The sequence below is a fragment of the Leptodactylus fuscus genome, chromosome 6, assembly GCF_031893055.1.
Source record: "Leptodactylus fuscus isolate aLepFus1 chromosome 6, aLepFus1.hap2, whole genome shotgun sequence".
Taxonomy (NCBI): domain Eukaryota; kingdom Metazoa; phylum Chordata; class Amphibia; order Anura; family Leptodactylidae; genus Leptodactylus; species Leptodactylus fuscus.
Window position 1 is genome coordinate 158,167,510 of NC_134270.1, and position 23,922 is coordinate 158,191,431.

Sequence of the window (23,922 nt, forward strand, 5' to 3'; positions counted from 1 at the left end):
ATTTAGGCTAAGGCCCCACTGGGCGGAAACGCATTGATTTTGGGCATTGCGGAAACGCTGCGTTTTACAGTACCAACATAGTGAATGCAATTTTGTCTAATCCTAGCCCCACACTGCGGGAAAAACTGCTGCGCAAAAGCTGCGTTTTTCAAAAACATTTGTGTTTTTGAAAAATGCAGCATGTCAATTATAGTTGTGAAAATGCTGTTTTTCCCTCCATAGATTTCTATGAAGAGTCTGAAAACTGCAAGAAAAACACAGCAAGACAAATGTGTTGTGGAAACTCCGCAGAAAAGCTCCAGAAAAGCATCAAAATCCACAAACAAAAACTCACTATTTTGCTTGGTTGACGCTAAGGCAAGATGAAGGCAAAAACGTGATGAAAAACTCAACAGAAAACTCATATGAATTTCCGCAGCACTACACTGAAAAACGCGATGAAAAACGTATGTACAAGCGTGTTTTTTTTCTGCGACAGAAAATGCAGCATTTTCTCAGCGTTTTTTTCTGCTGCGGTTCTTTGCTGTGTTTCCGCCCAGTGGGGCCTTAGCCTTAGGGTGGGTTCACATGTTCAGGTTTTCAGGTGCAGTTTTTGAAGTCAAAATCAGGTGTGGATCATAAAAGGAGAAAAAGCATCTGAAAACCTGAAAATGTGAACCCACCTGTCAAAGTGTATTCTGTTGTTTGTTTCTACCTCCTTCCTGCCACTTGATGTAACTGTCATAATGTCAGAACAAGTGCATGCGTACACCTACCGACAGTTCCACACTTGAGTGGTTAAAAAATCCTGATGGGGTTCCTTCTATCTCCAATACACCAGCAATGCAATTATCATACGCATTACTCTACACCCTTAGTGTCCTCACACACAGTATACTGCCCCCTTAGTGTCCTCACACACAGTATACTGCCCCCTTAGTGTCCTCACACTCGGTATACTGCTCCCTTAGAGTCCTCACACACAGTATACTGCTCCCTTAGTGTCCTCACACTCAGTATACTGCTCCCTTAGTGTCCTCACACACAGTATACTGCCCCTTTAGTGTCCTCACACACAGTATACTGCCCCCTTAGTGTCCTCACACTCGGTATACTGCTCCCTTAGTGTCCTCACACACAGTATACTGCTCCCTTAGTGTCCTCACACTCGGTATACTGCTCCCTTAGTGTCCTCACACACAGTATACTGCCCCCTTAGTGTCCTCACACACAGTATACTGCCCCCTTAGTGTCCTCACACTCGGTATACTGTTCCCTTAGTGTCCTCACACACAGTATACTGCTCCCTTAGTGTCCTCACACACAGTATACTGTCCCCTTAGTGTCCTCACACACAGTATACTGCCCCCTTAGTGTCCTCACACTCGGTATACTGCTCCCTTAGTGTCCTCACACACAGTATACTGCCCCCTTAGTGTCCTCACACACAGTATACTGCCCCCTTAGTGTCCTCACACACAGTATACTGCCCCCTTAGTGTCCTCACACTCGGTATACTGCTCCCTTAGTGTCCTCACACACAGTATACTGCTCCCTTAGTGTCCTCACACTCGGTATACTGCTCCCTTAGTGTCCTCACACACAGTATACTGCTCCCTTAGTGTCCTCTCATACAGTATACTGCTCCCTTAGTGTCCTCACATACAGTATACTGCTCCCTTAGCGTCCCCACACACAGTATACTGCTCCCTTAGTGTCCTCACATACAGTATACTGCCCCCTTAGTGTCCTCACACACAGTATACTGCCCCCTTAGCATCCTCACATACGGTATACTGCCCCCTTAGCATCCTCACACACAGTATACAGCTCCCCTTGGTGTCCTCAGACACACCGAATACTGCCACTTTATTGCCCTCACACATAGTATAATGCCCCAGTAGGGCTCCACACAGTATGCTGTCCTCTTAGTGCCCCCACACACAGTATATTGCAACCTTAGTGTCCTCCAACACACTATACTGCCCCCTTAGTGTCCTCCAACACAATATACTGCCCCCTTAGTGTCCTCACACACAGTATACTGCCCCCTTAGTGTCCTCACACACAGTATACTGCCCCCTTAGTGTCCTCACACACGGTATACTGCTCCCTTAGTGTCCTCACACACAGTATACTGCCAATTTAGTGCCCTCACACACAGTATACTACCCCCTTTGAGATTGCAGCTTCCATCTGGTCCATAAGCCAAGGAGACCCTCAGATTACCCTAACCACACTAAGGAGGATTAAACCCCTTGTCTCCCATCCGTACACCTACCAACATAACCATCACTATCTAGAATTCGCTGTAGGGTTGAGGTCGGGGGCCCCTTGACAAAAGATAGCACTGGGGCCCACAAGGCTTTAGTTATGCCACTGGACAATAGTCTTCTTCAGACCATAATTTCTGAAAAAGTTCAGGAACAAGTGGAAGGAGTAACAATTCTTGATGGTGATGTCATTAGATTTACTATAATTAATACTTGGCCAAAGAGAATGGTCCTTCTTCTCGACAAATATCCCAACACTAGAAATAGAAGGCCGGATAAAGCCCTTGTGGCAGAATAATAATCTTGGAGTTATCTAGGATAGAACTACAGAAGTTCTCTGGAAGTAAATGACATGAAGGACTGTAAGAGGAGGAGATGGAAGGAGAAGATCACAATATTCCAGCCATACCATGCCCAGATGATGAAGAATAAGGGAATATTCACCTATTTAGTCAAACCCACCAACTACAGCTAGTACAGTGCAAATGGTTTTGCCAAGTGGGGAGCAAATTTTGCAAAGTAAGAATCTTTAATAAATTAGAAGTCAAAGTTTATTGGATTCAATTAAGCAAATTTAGTAAATGACCAAAAGAGAAATCGATATTTAGTATGACCTTTGCCCTTTGGAGGAGGAGTCCTGGAGGTGATGATCACAGATACAGCCCTGATCCGGTCTGTTTGGGATAACATGAAGAAACAGAAGGATTGGAGCAAGCCTATATACACAGAAGACCTGGGCTTAGTTCTCCAAGATGGCGGCAACAACCTCCCTGCCGAGGAGTTCCTTCAAGAACTGCCTGCAAGTACCGAGAAGAATTGATGGAAGACAAAGGGCAAAGGTATTTCTGAAAGCATTCTTACTTTACAGAATTCCCCCCCCCCCCCTCCCCGATCTGTCTAAAACCTTTGCACATTAGTGTAATACAGCAAGTCTTGTGCCAATAAAGCAAGCACTGGCACTAATATCAAGGATTTCTGTAGAAAAGTATTCACTACTGGTCCCACTGGAAATAAAGTGTTACAGTGAGATGAGAGCACAAGACGGTGGCGTATAGACAGGGCCCAGAGGGGTACAGGGCCCGCAGCTAGCCAGAAATGGCCGGGGCCCTGGACCACCATGATAGTGGTTGGGGAAAGCCTGGTTTCTTGATGACTATATCTATTGTTAATGGAATGAGGCCCGGCCCAGCTCAGGGGAGATGACCAAAAATAAAATATACTTACCTCTCCTGGGCTCAACAACTACTCTGGCGCTTTCCGGCTGGTGACTGAGGTCACGCACCCTAGACCTCACTTCTGGGGCCTGTGATTGGGCCCCAGCAGGTAATGACATCATCACGCCCCATTTGACTGCTGAGGTCCAATCATAGGCCCCAGCAATGATATCTGTGACACGTAAACTCAGTCGCCAGACAGAAGAAGAACACGGAAGATGCAAAAGGCACATGGACGGAGTGAGAATGCCCAGGAGAGGTAAAGTAAGGTGAGTATAAGTGTTTTTTATTTTTAATCATTCCCCCTGGGCCTCTACTTATTATACTCTGGGGTCTGAGGAGATCCCAGAATATAATAATAGCACCAGCTCTAGGGGGAGCTCTTGGGAGGGCCACTGTGGAGCATATAATAATATGTGTGGGGTCACTGTTTGGTATATAATACTATGTGGGGGCCACTGTGGAGCATATAATACTGTGTGTGGGAAATTTCAGAGCAAATAATACTGTGTGGAAGCCACTGCGGAGCATATAATACTGTGTGGGGTCCACTGTGGAGCATATAATACTCTTTGGGAGGCACTGTGGAGCATATAATACTGTGTGGGGGCCACTGTGGAGCATATAATACTGTGTGGGGGCCACTGTGGAGCATATAACACTGTGTGGGGGCCACTGTGGACCATATAATACTGTGTGGGGGCCACTGTGGAGCATATAATACTGTGTGGGGGCCACTGTGGAGCATATAATACTATGTAGGGGCCACTGTGGAGCATATAACACTGTGTGGGGGCCACTGTGGAGCATATAATACTGTGTGGGGGCCACTGTGGAGCATATAATACTGTGTGGGGGCCACTGTGGAGCATATAACACTGTGTGGGGGCCACTGTGGAGCATATAATACTGTGTGGGGACCACTGTGGAGCATATAACACTGTGTGGGGGCCACTGTGGAGCTTATTATACTGTCCCAGTAATTTTACATGCTGGGCACTGCACTGCTCACTCACCGTATTCTTGATCATTGCAGTTGGGAGTAATACAGCTGTATCCCTTTCAAGTATATGAGATATCACTTCAGCACCTGTAACCGCCACAATTTGCTCTAGGGAGGGGGTAGGGGGCCCCAGACAAAAGTTTGCACCAGCTCCTACAAGACCTTACTTACGCCATTTGTTAGAGGTAAACAGCGACTGACTCTTGAGGAATCAACAAATATGTAATTTTCTCATATTTTGGAGCAGTATTCTCAAGAACTTTAGGGAATGAAGTTTTTTTTGTGGTCTGAACCCGACTGATCCACTCCTGTGCCTCTTATTTAGAGACTTATCTGGAAGAACAGTTGAAGTAAATCCTCCAGACACGTCATAGCTTCTACAACGTAGACATGTCAGTTCATCCTTGAGCTGGTTACTTAATTGGAACTTTAGCCCTGAGTAGTTCTATTGGGTTTCACCACCATTACCGTTGTGTAGTCTTCTATAAGCCTGATAACTGGTGGGATACGCAGCAGATTGTCTTCTGAAGACTCTTTATAAATCACTGCCATGGCTTCCAGAAAAGGACTAGGGCTCAGCGGAAGCAGATTATCTTGTTCCTAAAGTTTCTCTGTCCGGGCTAGAGATTTTTTTTTTTTTTTTTTAAATGTAGATTGTGAGCCCCACATAGAGCTCACAATGTACATTTTTCCCTATGTCTTTTTTGGAATATGGGATGGAAATCCATGCAAACACGGGGAGAACATACAAACTCCTTGCAGATGGTTTTTCTTTTGTCCTTGGTGGGATTTGAACACCAGGACTCCAGCACTGCAAGGCTGCAGTGCTAACCACTGAGCCACCGTGTGGCCCCTCGGGCTAGAGATTTGACTTTTAGCAACTTCATTCTAATGTCCAATTTTATTCGGCCAGTTTAAAGAAAACCAAAGGGCTGAAATAATTCTTATTCCCCAAATTCTTCTTTGGATGGGACAACTTGCATGGGACCAAGGTCTGTTGGAGCAGCCACCAATGGTGGAGACTGTAAGGTGCTTGTATGGAGGGCTTGAGATGCCGACACTTTCAGCCTTCTTGTTCTGGCTGTACATAATCAGCTTTAAGCTCTTTTTGCATAGCTGACATTCCCGCCACCTGTTGTGTTAGTCCAGTGAGTGTCACATACTGTACATGATACGACACAACTGCAGCATGGGAAGCCTGGGCTGCAGCAACAGAGTCTCTGTGTAACTGGTGTCCCATAGACTTTATAGACATGTTTACTCGCAGCATTGCTTGGCTCGGTGCGGAATGTCGGGAGACAGAGATATTATTGTGTCACAAACATTATATTGCAGAGTAGCTATGTACAAAGATAAATCTCCCATAACCAGTGTATGGGTAAATGTAGATGTCAGGATTCCTAAAGAAAATCTGTTTGGCCTCTGTCATGGGTAAGAAATACAGCAGCCTGCACAATCCTATACAGAGTATACAGAGGACAACCGGGAAAAGAGCTATACGGTGCAACAAAGGCTGATATAGGTCGGAGTCTTCCATTGTAGGTAAAGGTCTAGAAATCAACCTGACGCTGGGTTCATACCAGCGCTTGTTCTATGTTTGGGGATGAAAAATGCGGAGAGAAAAGTGCAGCAAACAGAGCTTTTCTCTTCGCCTTTTTCAGACGGAAACTGAGCGGAAACCACACGGACCCCATTATAGTCTATGGGGTCCGCAGGTTTCTTAATGTAACCGCTTTTTATGTGGATTAGGTTTCCGTTCAGGGGTCCCCAAGTAGACTCCCTGAATGGAAACCCTGAACGCAGATGTGAACCTGAAGTATACGGCTAATAAAAGGTTCAGGCTTAATACACACTAAGTCTAAGAGTCAACATCAGAGGCTAGCACATATAGAGGAATAAAACAATGCACGGTACAGAATTATATCAGAAAGACGGGGATGCCATGTCTCCTTTATAGCAGCTTATAGTAACGGGGCAACATGGTGGCTCAATGGCTAGCTTTGTAGCGCTGGAGTCCTGGGTTCGAATCCTGCCAAGTACAAAAGATCTGCAAGGCGTTTGTATGTTCTCCGTGTTTGCATGGATTTCCTCCCATACTCCAAAGACATACTGGTAGAGGAAAAATGTACATTGTGAGCCCTATATGGGCTGGGTGATAAGGAGCGCCAACCCTACATTTTTTTTTATTTTTTTTTAATTTTTTTAAAGGCTATAGTAATGAATTAAAAGGTGTTTTTGGGATAATCTCACTGGGGATAGGGGTACTGTAAAATAGGCAGTTTAGGCAGTGTCTTCCACTGGTTTAGGCAGTGTCTTCCACTGGTTTAGGCAGAGTCTTCCACTGGTTTAGGCAGTGTCTTCCACTGGTTTAGGCAGTGTCTTCCCCTGGTTTAGGCAGTGTCTTCCACTGGTTTAGGCAGAGTCTTCCACTGGTTTAGGCAGTGTCTTCCACTGGTTTAGGCAGTGTCTTCCACTGGTTTAGGCAGTGTCTTCCACTGGTTTAGGCAGAGTCTTCCACTGGTTTAGGCAGTGTCTTCCACTGGTTTAGGCAGAGTCTTCCACTGGTTTAGGCAGTGTCTTCCACTGGTTTAGGCAGTGTCTTCCCCTGGTTTAGGCAGTGTCTTCCACTGGTTTAGGCAGTGTCTTCCACTGGTTTAGGCAGAGTCTTCCACTGGTTTAGGCAGAGTCTTCCACTGGTTTAGGCAGAGTCTTCCACTGGTTTAGGCAGTGTCTTCCCCTGGTTTAGGCAGTGTCTTCCACTGGTTTAGGCAGTGTCTTCCACTGGTTTAGGCAGAGTCTTCCACTGGTTTAGGCAGTGTCTTCCCCTGGTTTAGGCAGTGTCTTCCACTGGTTTAGGCAGAGTCTTCCACTGGTTTAGGCAGTGTCTTCCACTGGTTTAGGCAGAGTCTTCCACTGGTTTAGGCAGTGTCTTCCACTGGTTTAGGCAGTGTCTTCCACTGGTTTAGGCAGAGTCTTCCACTGGTTTAGGCAGAGTCTTCCACTGGTTTAGGCAGAGTCTTCCACTGGTTTAGGCAGTGTCTTCCCCTGGTTTAGGCAGTGTCTTCCACTGGTTTAGGCAGTGTCTTCCACTGGTTTAGGCAGAGTCTTCCACTGGTTTAGGCAGAGTCTTCCACTGGTTTAGGCAGAGTCTTCCACTGGTTTAGGCAGTGTCTTCCCCTGGTTTAGGCAGTGTCTTCCACTGGTTTAGGCAGTGTCTTCCACTGGTTTAGGCAGAGTCTTCCACTGGTTTAGGCAGTGTCTTCCACTGGTTTAGGCAGTGTCTTCCCCTGGTTTAGGCAGTGTCTTCCACTGGTTTAGGCAGAGTCTTCCACTGGTTTAGGCAGTGTCTTTCACCTTCCCTCTGATGCACAGACTGCCTGGGCCATGTGACTTATCACTGACTTCAGTAGTCACATGTTGGGCACTGGTGACATCACTGCTGATACGTCACTGGTACCCAACACTTGACCTCTGAGCCACAGCAGTCACCTACAACCGAACTACAAAATCATGATAAAAAAATTGCCCACCTGGCGACCTTGACATACTGATATGTCAAAGTGTGGGAAGGGGTTAAGTTCTCAATTGACCCTATCTTCTTCAGCGGCACTGAAATCTTTGGGATAGCGCTGCCGTCCCCACATTCGCTGCTAAAGTTTGTACAGTGAAAAAGTAGTACAATCCTGTGAGCTGTGCCGTATCAGGATCTCAATTTTTAGACCCCTGCAGATCTAATGTCAATGGCCTATCCTAAGGATAGACCATCAATGTGAGAAAACCCAGTAAATGTATTCCATACTCCAGATCTCCTCCTTGGTTCTGCACTTTAATGCCCTTCATTGTGACCCTATGGTATTGTTCCGCACATGGATCTTATAGTGTAAGTTACAATACCCATTAAAAACAAGCACTACAAAGTTTTATCATTCATTATAATTCCACATTAATTCCGTCCCATCGTGAAGACCTGGTAGTCCCCAAAGATTTTGTTCTCAATGTTCAGTGAGACTCCTGTATGTCTAGGGCTGGATCATCTTGATCTTTCTCCCTAACATGTTGAGTCACCCAAGGTGACTTTCACCCTTCTACAAGGAGCGGACATGTTTACATGTGACAATATGAATTTTTTTGCAAAGACATAAAACACATAAACCACAAAATCGAATCTACATACCAAAAAGTGGCAACAAGATGTGCCCAAACGCAACCGTCTATTTTTGTTATGTTTTAGTAAAAAGAACTGGTCTGACCCTTGAAATTACCCCGTGCTACTGAATATATTACCCAAGTTTGTTCCGTCTCCTTAAATTTCCCTGGAACCAGGTGATCCCGCAGATTTTTGCATCTCCTGTTACTGTTCACGTCCTATAGCCTGGTCTAAAAATACAAGCTGGGTAGCCTCTTACCGGTAACCGAATCTTTACGCCTTCTGCTTACTTATGGAAATTCTCATTGAAACTATTGATTCTATATAGCCATAAAACCGATATGGAAGTAGCCCATTGCTAGCTGTTAACATTGGTCTGGGATAACCATTGGTGACCAATACGTCAATCCTACAATCTATACAAATATCAAAACGTTCGACCTCACTTTCCCCCCATTTTCAAAGTAAATATTTGACTATATTAAATTTTGTTAATATATGGCTCAAAGTCCCGCAAGTTTGTGGAGTCACCAGCCCAAATGACCCATGCACCATCCAAATATAGGGTGGAGATTTTAGTGAAGACGTTTTGATATTATAGATCTACAGCTCTTCAAAAACAGGACTTTGGTGCGACTGGCATCCATGTCACTTTTCTTGGTAGGTGACGGCACTTCTGCTGGCCAAACATGAAGTAGTTTTGCATCAATAGAACCTTAAAATACTCCCATATAGAGTTTTTTATATTTCCAAATTTCGTTAGCACAATCCAAAAACTTTACAATCCAAAAACTATCTGTCTGATATAACCTTCACTTTTAGGCTCTTCATATCTATTTTGGTCAGCCTGTACCCAAGTTGCTATTGAAAGAATCATAAGGGTATGCTCACATTTAAGAATTTAGCACTGAATTTGATGCTGAATTTGCCAAGCAAAAAATTCTGCTTCAGGAATTTGAAGCGGATTCTGCTCGACAAAATCCAACAAAGATTTTAATGCCGAATTTGAGGCAGAATTATGAGAAGAGTGCCAAAGTGCATCAAATTCAGTGCCAAATTCCTTTGTCCAATGGCAATCATAACGTACAACCCCAAACATGCTCTACAGTAGGTGTTCTGCCTGTGGAGAAAGTTTTGCTCATACACTGACTTTCTCCATTAAAACTTCATGCTAAGAGCCTACAATATCCTCATCCAACAAACAAATTCACAGCCATAACCCAGTCACTCCCTCCATGCTCTTGTAGCTCAAGCATTTGTCACCAGTCTTAATGTCCATGAGCGTGCCTCCTATTTTAAGGACAAGATTCATGGCCTACAATACGTCAAGAGATTCTATCATACTTTGTCCACAATAATGTCCCTCAATCCCACGTTTCTCCTTACACCATCTCCAATTTTAACCACATAACAGATGGAGATGTGTCCTCTCTAGAAAAATGATGCATTTTGAATAGCAGTGGCAAGAAATTCAGGTGATCACAATGGTGAGAGTATTACCTACATTCCTTATATGGTGAGTGTATTACCTAGATTACTTATATGGTGAGTGTATTACCTACATTCCTTATATGGTAGGTGTATTACCTAGATTACTTATATGGTGAGTGTATTACCTACATTACTTATATGGTAAGTGTATTACCTGCATTACTTATATGATGAGTGTATTACCTGCATTACTTATATGGTGAGTATATTACCTAGATTACATATAAGGTGGGTGTATTACCTACATTACTTATATGGTGAGTGTATTACCTAGATTATATATATAAGGTGAGAGTATTACCTACATTACTTATATGGTGAGTGTATTACCTACATTCCTTATATGGTGAGTGTATTACCTAGATTACTTATATGGTGAGTGTATTACCTACATTACTTATATGGTAGGTGTATTACCTGCATTACTTATATGGTGAGTGTATTACCTGCATTACTTATATGGTGAGTGTATTACCTACATTCCATATAAGGTGACTATATTACCTAGATTACATATAAGGTGGGTGTATTACCTACATTACTTATATGGTGAGTGTATTACCTACATTCCATATAAGGTGACTATATTACCTAGATTACATATAAGGTGGGTGTATTGCCTACATTACATATAAAGTGAGTGTATTACCTACATTACTTATAAGGTGAGTGTATTACCTACTATGACTAAGGGATCGTTTCTATTTGAACACCCGAAACACGTAAGCTCTTGTATGTAATTTCTTTTATATGGATCCATGCCTATTGTTTAGGTTTTTAACTATGCTTCAGTAAAAGTTACATTTTATTATATACGGCATGCTGGAACCTTTTTTCTATTGTATTCATTTCCCATCCTGAGTAACAGTCCGGGAGTGTTTCCGTGCAGCCGGGATTTCTGCTCAGTGTGAATAAGTTTCCATACATGGTAGAGCGGTCAGTGACACCTAAGGTGTGTTTGGACTACATTACATATAAGGTGAGTGTATTACCTACATTACATATAAGGTGAGTGTATTACCTACATTACATATAAGGTGACTATATTACCTAGATTACATATAAGGTGAGTGCATTACCTACATTACATATCAGGTGAGTGTATTACCTACATTCCATATAAGGTGAGTGTATTACCTACTTTACTTATAATGTGAGCGTATTACCTCAATTACATACATGGTAAGTGTATTATGTATGCTTTTTCTTAACTTATAATTTTATCTCATTAATCACTGGCTCATTTGAGACGCAATGGTAGTATATGCAATGAGGGAGTAGTTTGCTCTGCAACTTTAAATCATCTAGATACGTGAACATTGTTTCTCATATGAGCTATGTAGTTATAAGCATTCAAAACGAAGCATTTGTGAGCACATAGTCAGTTTCCTTATAAGCAAGGGTTAATATATGTATAACCTTTTTGATATGTTATCTGCTAATATATATTTTTCGTATCTATGCAAGTAAGGGGATTTGCTAAAGGGCGATTTTAAGTCCTGCCCATGATACTTTGCATACTGATAGCCTAATCAGTCCCAGGAGTGTATCGTAGGGGGGTGAATATAAAGGTATGTTCTCATACTTTGTTAGTATGCTATGACTAAGGGATCGTTTCTTTTTGAACACCCGAAACACGTAAGCTCTTGTATGTAATTTATTTTATATGGATCCATGCCTATTGTTTAGGTTTTTAACTATGCTTCAGTAAAAGTTACATTTTATTATATACGGCATGCTGGAACCTTTTTTCTATTGTATTCATTTCCCATCCTGAGTAACAGTCCGGGAGTGTTTCCGTGCAGCCGGGATTTCTGCTCAGTGTGAATAAGTTTCCATACATGGTAGAGCGGTCAGTGACGCCTAAGGTGTGTTTGGACTACATTACATATAAGGTGAGTGTATTACCTACATTACATATAAGGTGAGTGTATTACCTACATTACTTATATGGTGAGTGTATTACCTACATTACTTATATGGTGAGTGAATTACCTACATTACTTATATGGTAAGTGTATTACCTACATTACTTATATGGTGAGTATATTACCTAAATTACATATAAGGTGAGTGTATTACCTACATTACATATAAGGTGAGTGTATTACCTACATTACTTATATGGTAAGTGTATTACCTACATTACTTATATGGTGTGTGTATTACCTACATTACTTATATGGTAAGTGTATTACCTACATTACATATAAGGTGAGTGTATTACCTACATTACACCAAACAAGACAAAGAACCATGGAAATAATACCCGACAACCGCCAATATCCAAGACAAAACCCCCCAAGGATGCCACCTATCAAGAAAAAGCCAACCAGAGCAACCCAGAGCACCGACATAGAGACAATAAAGAGAATAGAGCATGCGGTCACTACAATGGCCACAACAGCAATACACATAAACCAATACCTGGCCACACTGCAACCAACCAAGAATCCAGCCCGTCCTCTGCAGGACAGCTCATTACAAGGTTTACCCACTGAAGATGAAATCACTAACTATCAGTAGTTGGAACATACAAGGGCTGAACGCCTCAGCCTTTGGATCTAAATCAAAAGATCCAGACTTCATAGACAGACTAAAAAACATAGACATTCAAATCCTCCTAGAGACATGGACCCGGGCAGATGACGAGTCCCTAACACCCATGGGCTACAAGGAATTCTCAGTGCCCGCCCAGAAAAATAAGACAACCAAAAATGGCCGCCACTCAGTAGGCATACTAATATGGTACAAGGAGGAGCTCAAAGAACACATAAAAGCTACCAAATGTGGAACCAATCACATATGGATAAAAATAAGCAGCTCCATCCTCAGCGGCCAGCAGGACATCTATCTCTGTGCAGTATATATGCCCCCACCAGGGTCCCCCTACCACGACCCCGACACTTACAAGGTACTACAAAGGGAAGCCGTCCACTTCCAACCCAAAGGCAGAGTACTAATATGCGGAGACCTGAATGCAAGGACAGGCACAGAGTTAGACTACCTGCCCCCGGACGACAACCCACATATGCACGGTAGTGAGATCCACCACCCAGATCCCACACAGACAAGAAGAAACAGCCAAGACAGAATTGTCAACAAGAGTGGGAGACAACTGCTGAACATGTGCCGAAGCCTAGGACTGTACATAATAAACGGACGTACCACAGGCGATCCCAGAGGACGCTTCACACTAAACTCTCAAGTGGGCAACAGCGTGGTGGACTATGCCATTACAGACGCAGACCTGTCAGACATTGAAGACTTCACAATCGCACCTGACTCCCATCTATCAGACCACAACCAGATCCTACTATACATGAGAACCAGGAAAAAAACACCCACACATGAGCCCCAACAGTCCGGCCTCTACAACCTACCAAGACATTTCAAATGGGCCAACCACCAGGCCATAGAATATACCAACGCAACCAACCGACCCGAAATCAAGACACTGCTCACAAACTTCCATACAAACACCTATCAGCCAGACCAACAGGGAGTCACCAGAGCTGTGAAGGATCTCAAGTACATCCTACAGACCACAGCAGAACTAGCAGGCCTGAAACGAACCAAACCAATAAGACAAACCAACAAACAGTCCCACAAATGGTTCGACAGCGACTGCAGAGCACTACGCCATACCCTAAGAACAGCCTCCAACCAAAAACACAGGGACCCCAACAACAAGGAGGTGAGGGAAGCCTACAAAAACCTATGCAAGCAATACAAGGGCACCCTCAGAGAGAAGAGACAGAGGTACCTCTCCCACAAAATAGAGCAACTAGAGGACTCCCTCCAGGACAGCTCATTCTGGGAGACCTGGCACCACATGGGCACAAAGCCCAAGAAAAACTCTCTCCACATCCAAAATGGCAATATCTGGCTCAACTACTTCAGAGGTCTCTACAAAAACATCCCAGAAGAAGAACTAACTCCAGAACAGCAACAGATAATCACCAAACTGAGGGACATGGAGAAAGTCATCAAAGACTTCCAGAACCCCCTGGACTCACCAATCACCATAAAAGATATACAGGAAAGAATTGCCCTGCTGAAAGGCAAAAAGGCCAGTGGCCCTGACGGCATCCTACCAGAGATGATTAAATACAGCTCTCCAGCAATACACGTGGCACTGGCAAAGCTATTCACCCTCGTGCTCAATGCTGGACACTTCCCCGAAGACTGGAACAAAGGGCTCATAACCCCCATCTACAAGAATGGGGACCAATATGACCCCAACAACTACAGAGGGATCTGCGTCAGCAGCACGCCGGGGAAATTGTTCAACAGCATCATCAATAACAGAATCCTCACCTTCCTCACACAACACGGGGTCCTCAGCAAGAGCCAAGCAGGGTTCATGCCAAACCACCGCACCACAGACCATATCTACACCCTGCACAGCCTCATCAAGACACACGTCCACAACACCAGAAGAGGCAAGATATTCGCCTGCTTCGTGGACTTTAAGAAGGTGTTCGACTCAGTATGGCACCCAGGCCTACTCCTAAAACTCCTAGAGAGTGGAATAGGAGGAAGAACGTACGATGTCATCAAGAGCTCCTACACTGGAAACCAGTGCAGTGTGAAGGTGAATGGGAAAAGGACAGCATACTTCCAACAGGCCCGAGGGGTCAGACAAGGCTGTAGCCTGAGCCCAACGCTCTTCAACATCTATATCAATGAACTGGCTACAGCCCTGGAGGCCTCACCAACCCCAGGCCTCACCCTGAACAATCAAGAGGTGAAGTTCCTGCTATACGCCGACGACCTCCTACTCCTGGCCCCCACTGAAAAAGACCTCCAAGAAAGCCTGTCAGTGCTGGAAAAATTCAGCACCACATGGGCCCTACCCATCAACCAGAAGAAGACCAAAGTCATGGTATTTCAGAAGAAGGACCACAATAAAGCCTCCACCACCCCACAATTCACACTGAACGGCTCCACACTGGAGAAAACCAACAGCTACACCTACCTGGGGCTGGAGCTCAGCCAATCAGGAAGCTTCAAAGCAGCAATAGAAACCCTGAAAGCAAAAGCCTGCAGAACCTTCTACGCCATCAGAAGACAACTGTACCACCTCAAACCACCGGTGAGGGTCTGGATGAAGATATTTGACGCAGTCATCTCCCCGATCCTTCTCTATGGCAGTGAGGTTTGGGGCCCAGCCACCTACCCAGACCAGTCAAAGTGGGATTCCAGCCCAACAGACAACTTCCACCTGGAGTTCTGCAAATACCTGCTCCATGTCCATCGCAACACCACCAACATAGCCTGCAGGGCAGAGCTAGGCAGACTCCCCCTATGGCTCACCATACAGAAGAGGGCGCTAGCTTTCCAGGCACACATCCAGGGGAGCAAGCCCGACTCCTACCACCACCAAGCATGGCTAAGCCACCTGAGCAAACCAGACATTCACCAACCAAACAACAGCCAACCACCAAACCAAAAACACCAACAGATGATAACCAAGGCCGAAATAAAGGCGACCACAGAGGCAAACAGAGAGCGGTACATTGAAGAATGGAGAAACGAAATAAATAACTCCAAGAAACTCACCGTGTACCAATCCCTACAAAGAGACTACACCATGGCCACCTACCTGGAGAGAATACGCCACCCCAAGCACAGACAGACCCTGAGCCGGTACAGACTGAGCGCCCACAACCTAGAGATAGAGACGGGGCGATACAGGCAGATGTACAAGCCACGGGAGAACAGACTGTGCCAGCACTGTGAACTGGGGGCCCTAGAAGACGAGACCCACTTCCTGCTACACTGCACCAAATACTCAGCTGTGAGGGCCGTCTACTACCAAAGACTCTCTGCCCACATCCCAGACTTCATATCTGCAGACGAGAAGAGGAAACTCTACATCCTACTGGGAGAAGAAGAGGCCACTGTGGAGATCGCTGCCCAATACGTGGCAAGCTGTCACCAAACCAGAGGAAGATGAGACTCCACGGACTGTTATATTTACCCCAATACACCCGCCCCACCCCACCCCCACCTTCAACCCCACCCCCCCATATAGCGGTCACCAACGAAGAGGAAGATGAGACTCCATGGACTGTTATAACCCAAACCACCCCCCCATACCCACCCAACCCAACTCCCCCCCCCCCCCCCGCCCACTTTACTAGCTTTGGCAATGCCAAATACCTATTCGGACGTGCCAATAAAGCATTTTTGATTTGATTTGATTATAAAGTGAGTGTATTACCTACATTACACATATGGTGAGTGTATTACTTACATTACATATAAGGTGAGTGTATTACCTACATTACTTATATGGTGAGTGTATTACCTACATTACTTATATGTTAAGTGTATTACCTACATTACTTATATGGTGAGTGTATTACCTACATTACTTATATGGTAAATGTATTACCTACATTACTTATATGGTGAGTATATTACCTAAATTACATATAAGGTGAGTGTATTACCTACATTACACATATGGTGAGTGTATTACCTACATTACATATAAGGTGAGTGTATTACCTACATTACACATATGGTGAGTGTATTACCTACATTACATATAGGGTGACTATATTACCTAGATTACATATAAGGTGAGTGCATTACCTACATTACATATCAGGTGAGTGTATTACCTACATTCCATATAAGGTGAGTGTATTACCTACTTTACTTATAATGTGAGCGTATTACCTCAATTACATACATGGTGAGTGTATTACCTACATTACATATAGGGTTAGTGCATTACCTACATTACATATATGGTGTGTGTATTATCTACATTACATATAAGTTTAGTGTGTTACCTACACTACGTGTAAGGTGAGTGTATTACCTACATTACACATAAGGTGAGAGTATTACCTACATTACTTATATGGTAAGTGTATTACCTACATTACTTATATGGTAAGTGTATTATCTACATTACTTATATGATCAGTATATTACCTAAATTACATATAAGGTGAGTGTATTACCTACATTACATAAACGGTGAGTGTATTAACTACATTACTTATATGGTGAGTGTATTACCTACATTGCTTATATGGTGAGTGCATTACCTACATTACATATATGGTGCGTGTATTACTACTGTACATTACATAAAAGGTTAGTGTGTTACCTACACTACATATAAGGTGAGTGTATTACCTACATTACATACAGTATATGGTGAGTGTATTACCTACATTACATTACTTATAATGTGAGTGTATTAACTACATTACATATAAGTTGAGTGTATTACCTCCATTACATACGTGGTGAGTGTATTACCTACATTACATATAGGGTTAGTGCATTACCTACATTACATATATGGTGCGTGTATTACCTACTGTACATTACATAAAAGGTTAGTGTGTTACCTACACTACATATAAGGTGAGTTTATTACCTACATTACACATAAGGTGAGAGTATTACCTACATTACTTATAACGTGAGTGTATTACCTACATTACATATAAGGTTAGTGTATTACCTACATTACATATATGGTGCGAGTATTACCTACATTACATATAAAGTGAGTTAATTACCTACATTACTTATAAGGTTAGTGTATTACCTACATTACATATAGGGTTAGTGCATTACCTACATTGCATATATGGTGCATGTATTACCTACATTACATATAGGGTTAGTGCATTACCTACATTGCATATATGGTGAGTGTATAACCTACATTACATATAAGGTTAGTGTATTGCTTACACTACATATAAGGTGAGTGTATTACCTACATTACATATAAGGTGAGTGTATTACCTACATTACACATAAGGTGAGAGTATTACCTACATTACTTATAATGTGAGTGTATTAACTACATTACATATAAGTTGAGTGTATTACCTACATTACATATATGGTGAGTGTATTACCTACATTACATATAAAGTGAGTGTTTTACCTACATTACATATATGGTGAGTATATTACCTACATTACATATAAAGTGAGTGTTTTACCTACATTACTTATATGGTGAGTGTATTACCTACATTACATATATGGTGAGTGTATTACCTGCATTACATATAAAGTGAGTGTATTACCTAAATTACTTATATGGTGAGTGTATGACCTACAATACATATAAGGTGAGTGTATTACCTACATTACTTATAAGGTGAATATATTACAAATTGTATTTATAATGTGAGTGTATTACCTACATTACACATAACGTGAGTGCATTACCTACATTACATATAAGGTTAGTGTATTACATACTTATCTACATTACATATAAGGTTAGTGTATTACATACTTATCTACATTACATATAAGGTTAGTGTATTACCTACATTACATATAAGGAAAATGTATTACCTACATTAAATATAAGGTTATTGTATTGCCTACATTACATATAAAGTGAGTGTATTACCTACATTACATATAAGGTGAGTGTATTACCTACATTACATATAAGGTGAATGTATTCCCTACATTTCATATAAGGTGAATGTATTACCTACATTACATATAAGGTGAATGTATTATCTACATTACATATAAGATGAGTGTATTACCTACATTACATATAAGGTTAGTGTATTACCTACATTACATCTAAGGTGAGTGTATTACCTACATTATATATAAGGTTATTGTATTGCCTACATTGCTCATCTTATTTCCTGTTTCCATTAGATTTCACTCAGTTTTCTTTTTCGCTAACCACCTGTCCTCTTGATCCTTTTCCCTCACATCTTGCCTGTACTGTATCACCAGCTGTCATTCCCCACTTGAGCCAAATGTGTAACCTCTCTCTCATCTGGAGCTTTCCCTTTATCCCTTAAGCATGTTCTTATAACTCCAAATTTAAAGAAGCCCACGCTAGACCCCACCTCTCCTGTTATTGTCCTGTTTATAAGCCTCCCTTTGCTTCTAAACTTCTAGAATATTTGATCTATACTCGTCTAAGTCTCCGATGGACTCCTTACAATGTAGTATCTTCTGCTGAACCTGTACTAAACGATGTGAGCCACAACCAAAGGTCCGCACTTAACTTTACTCCTCCTAAATCCATTTGACACAGTAGACCCCCAGTACTTTTTCACATTCTCAGCTCCTTAGCCTATACTGTCCAGTTCTGTCTTTGTTTTCCACCTATTTGTCTGACCTCACTTTCAGTATATATTTCTGGCTCTACTTCTTTCCATGTCTTCTGTCTTACGGGGTTCAGTGTTGGGGCCCATTTTGTTTGCTCTTACACAATCCCAGTTGGATGGACTAGCAGGAGGTATTTAGTACTACCCTTATGCTGATGACACCCAACTGCGTAAATCCTCCTGAACATTTCACTGGTGCCCCAAAAACCACAATTCCTTGTCTTTCAGCTGCCTGTGCTTCAATGACACTTTGATATCACAGTATATTTTTAATTCTTTATATCTCAACTAAGTTTTTTTCTAAAACCAAACCCTTCAGTTTCCTCCATCATCTTATTCACCTAAACATGATATCTCTGTCTCCTTATGTAACACCAAACTCCTACCTAGACCTCCGGCCCCATAACTTGGAGTTTTACTTGACTCAGATTTAGCCTTTCTTCCTCATATTCAATCCATTACCTATCTCATTACTGACATCCTTGCAGTCAGCCCACAAAGGGTCTATGTGCTGATGTTGTTAGGAGTCCTCTCCATTATACCTCGGAGTTTCATGGTCCCAGGTGTACTTTAGCGATTAAGGTAGCCATTTACATTATAAAAGGTCAGCCAAGCCCTCCAATTTCAGCAGGACCAGTAGACCATCTAATGTGTCCCCTGCTCTTCTCACTGTACACAGCCGCCATTGGGCAAACCATCAGAAGATCTGGCTTTCAATATCATCTTTATGCTGATGACACTCAATGATATACCTCCTCCAATGACCCCAATCACCAGTGACTGTCTTTAAAAAACTGAACTTCTCAGTTTATGGTCTCACTTAGACTTAGACCTCTCCTTCACTTCATATAATCAGACACTTGTACACACTTGTCACCTGCACCACAAAAACATCTCAAGAATCAGTCCTTTTCTCACTGTGGAAACATCAAAAACCCTTATTCATGTCTTGACTATTGCAATTCTCTACTATTTGGTCTTCTACAAACTAAACTCTGTCCTGACTGCAGCAACAAGACTCATCTTTCTGTCGTACCACTACAAAGATGCATTAGCCTTGGGCCAGACACTGCACTGGTCACCCATCCACCACAGAATACAATATAAACTTATTACACTCACCCACCGGTCCCTCCATAGCGCTGACCTCCTTATATCATCTCCCTCGTGTCTGTCTACTGCCCTAACCACCCTCTCTATTCTGTCAATGACCTTAGACTTGTATCCTCTGTTATATGAACATTCCACTAAGACTTTTCTTGAGCTGCACCAGTTCTCTGGAATGCTTTACCTTGGACAATCTGATTAATCCCCAACTAGAGCAGCTTCATATGTAACATATTTATAGGCAGGCGTATCACACAACTCTACATTTTCTACCAATAATCTTACGTTGCGACACCTGACCCATCCAACCAAAGTATTTGTAGATTTTGTACAAGAAGTATTGGTACATGCGCATATATATGACCATATATTTTATGCATCTTGTGTGTTCTTCAAAGTTGTATCTCAGAACATTTGGAATCGATATTATATAATATTATCAGAAATTAAATTGACGTCTTTTCGTTTTAGAGATAAGATAAGTGGCAGCTACTTAAAATTTTCCACCAGGACACTCGTCCCTCTTACGTTGCCTCCTTAAACTGCTAGTTCATGCTGTACCCACGACAAGCACATTATCTCTCTTTTGTACTAAGTAGTTCCTTTGTCTTGCCCTGAATAGACGTAAGAGATAGTTGACATTTTTTCTTTGTTGTCCGTTGACATGGCACAGCGGAGTTGATGTACTGTTCCACCGTCTAATTTTAGAAATCAACTAGAATTGATGTGTGAATGACACGACCCAAGGAAAAGAGTGTGTGACCGAAACAGAAGAGAAGAACTTGCCAGAATGACTTATGTATGCACTCACAGAACACAAATAGACAAAAAACACTAGCAACCACGAAGAAGCGATAGAAAGCAAAAGAAATAAAGGAGGTAAAACACAAACACAAAGGCAAACACTCGAACAACCTAAGTTTAGTGTCCTGCTCTCGGGCTATACATTAACCCTGCTGAGCTTAGTTCCTGCAAGCTCACGCTAGGAGGGCAGGTAGTGGGAAACCTTCAGCAACAACCTTGCACTTGGGACTGATAGATTGAGCTGCAGGAGAGAGCCGGTTTTTCATACAATAGCAAAGTCAGCACCACCCATGATAATGCTTATATCAGCAGGACACTCGTACAGTACTCCGCATTTCTGCAGCTACTTTTTATAACTCTTGACACTTGAACAGTTAAACATTTGGAATCTTACTCCGGCCAAGACCTGTAAGCAAACATACAGAAGATACTCATCTGCAAAGGTAAGCCATGCATGTCAAGCGTTGCAAGGAAATGTTTTACATCAGACTTCATCTCCTATACATTACAAGTGATATCTATGCTGCCTTTTTCTAAATGCATGCTCTGTAGGCTTGGGGCACCTTGTGCATCAAACTCAGATGTCTGAATATTCAGGGAATTGTTCTGTGTTGTATTAGTAACCAATCACAACATGGTCTGGGGCTGAAAGACGCTGTAGACACATCTGTGTTATATAATTGAGTAATATTTTTAGTTGTAATGTTTTTGTAACACTCATCGGTTGTAGGTTGTAGATATCTATGAGTCCTTAAGTGTTTACAAGATACCTACGAGATCTTAAGTGCTCACAAGGTACCTACGAGACCTTAAGTCCTCACTAGATACCTACGAGATCTTAAGTGCTCACAAGATACCTACGAGATCTTAAGTGCTCACAAGATACCTACGAGATACCTAGCAGACCTTAAGTCCTCACAAGATACCTAGGAGATACCTAGGAGACCTTAAGTCCTCACAAGATATCTATGAGATACCTACGAGACCTTAAGTGCTCACAAGGTACCTACGAGACCTTAAGTCCTCACTAGATACCTACGAGATCTTAAGTGCTCACAAGATACCTACGAGATACCTAGGAGACCTTAAGTCCTCACAAGAGACATACGAGACCTTAAGTGCTCACAAGATACCTATGAGATACCTATGAGACCTTAAGTCCTCACCAGATACCTACGAGACCTTAAGTCCTCACAAGTTACCTACGAGACCTTAAGTCCTCACAAGATACCTACGAAACCTTACGTGCTTAATACTAATGATAATAGTTTTACTCTCTCTTATAGTAAATAATATAGGGGCAAACCAAGAATGCATAAATTGTATCTATTTTTCTAATCTTACTAGTTAAAGAGGAACTTTCGTAACGACCATGAACTCTTTAATAGGCGCCACTCCACAGATTCCAGTGCAGTTGGGATTTTTTTCTCTAGCCACTACCATTCCCATGTAATTATTTCTGTTATTGTGAGTACAATTATGCTCTCTACTGTCAGGTGGGCGGCCCCTGGCTGTCTTCTCAAGCCCAGGACCACCCACTTGACAGTAGAGAAGCTGATTAGTATATTGGGTGCTGGAAGTAACAGCAATGATTACTCAGGAATGGTGGGGGCTAGGGAAAAAATTTCAACCGTGCTGGAGTCAGTGGAGCGGCGTCTATTGAAGGATGCAAAGTACTAGAGTTGGTGGAGATCCTCTTTTCAGACCCCTGGGCAAATTTAATACTGATATCCTCTGGAGAGGCCTTGAGTCTCCAAATGGAGTCCAACACCCAGACCCCACACCAACCAACTGTTCCGTCTGGCAGTCATAAGTCTGAAAATTGCCAGGCGGCTAGAAAAAATAATACAGTTTAGGCAGTATGGACCTTCCTATCCCATCTTATGTTATGACAGGTAAGGCCTAAATGTGACCCTACCCCTAGCCAGCCAAGCTCACTGATTTTGCAATAATGGCCAATCCTCATCCTTTATTCTCAACTGAGATAAGTCACACGTGTTTGCCAGCAGCCTATTGCCCATTGACAACCCCAACATGTTCAGCTGAACCAAGTGTGTATGTGTATGGGGAGTTTGTTAGGAGAAGTTTTGGCACATTGAGAATGGACAGTATATGACCAAATGGCAAAAACGAGTTGTTGGCTGAAATTGTAGATCGGGAGATTGAGAGGGTTCAAGAGACAAAGAACATTATTGTCCCAATTCTTAAGATTTTCATTACAATTTTTTAATTGTATCATGTCTTAATATACATTGGGGACAAATAGCTTTTAAAGGCGTATTCTATCCAAAACATGTATCACCCATCCAGTAGATAGGCGATAAATCTTAGATTGGTGTTTCTTGGCTGTTTTCTTGACTTCGAATGGAGCACCAATGAGAATATTTGACTATGGCTTCATTTACACTCCTCTTTAAAACCTTAAAAATGGCTTGGAAAAAACCCTTTAACGAAACCCCATTAAAATTAGGGTGCACAAATATGTAAGTTGTAGCTGGAACCTATAGATGGTATAGAGTCAGAAGAAGACTTTGTATATCAGTGGTTACAGAATGGGACCAGAGCTTCAGCACCCCCGGACCACTTCTATTTAGTGGCTTCTTCTTCTTCTTCCAACTCTGTCCTGGGACTTGACATTCGGACCTCATCTCGATCAGCTGTCCCAGTCAGCCTACGCTATAGGGGACAGAATCAGAAGTAGAAGGCTCCATCCATTGTATAGTAGTGGTGCAGGAGTACTACAGCTCTGTTTCCATTCAAGTGAATA

At 42.5% G+C, this 23,922-nt stretch overlaps 1 protein-coding gene across 1 annotated transcript in view; it reads left to right on the forward strand.

The window, feature by feature from the left end:
- The first annotated feature begins 409 nt into the window (after nucleotides 1-409).
- Nucleotides 410-23,922, forward strand: part of LOC142208904 (serine/threonine-protein kinase SBK1-like) — a 44,250-nt gene continuing 20,737 nt past the window's right edge. The window contains exon 1 of the mRNA XM_075277748.1: nucleotides 410-446. The gene's annotated coding sequence lies outside the window, so the exon portion shown is untranslated. The remainder of the gene's footprint in view (nucleotides 447-23,922) is intronic.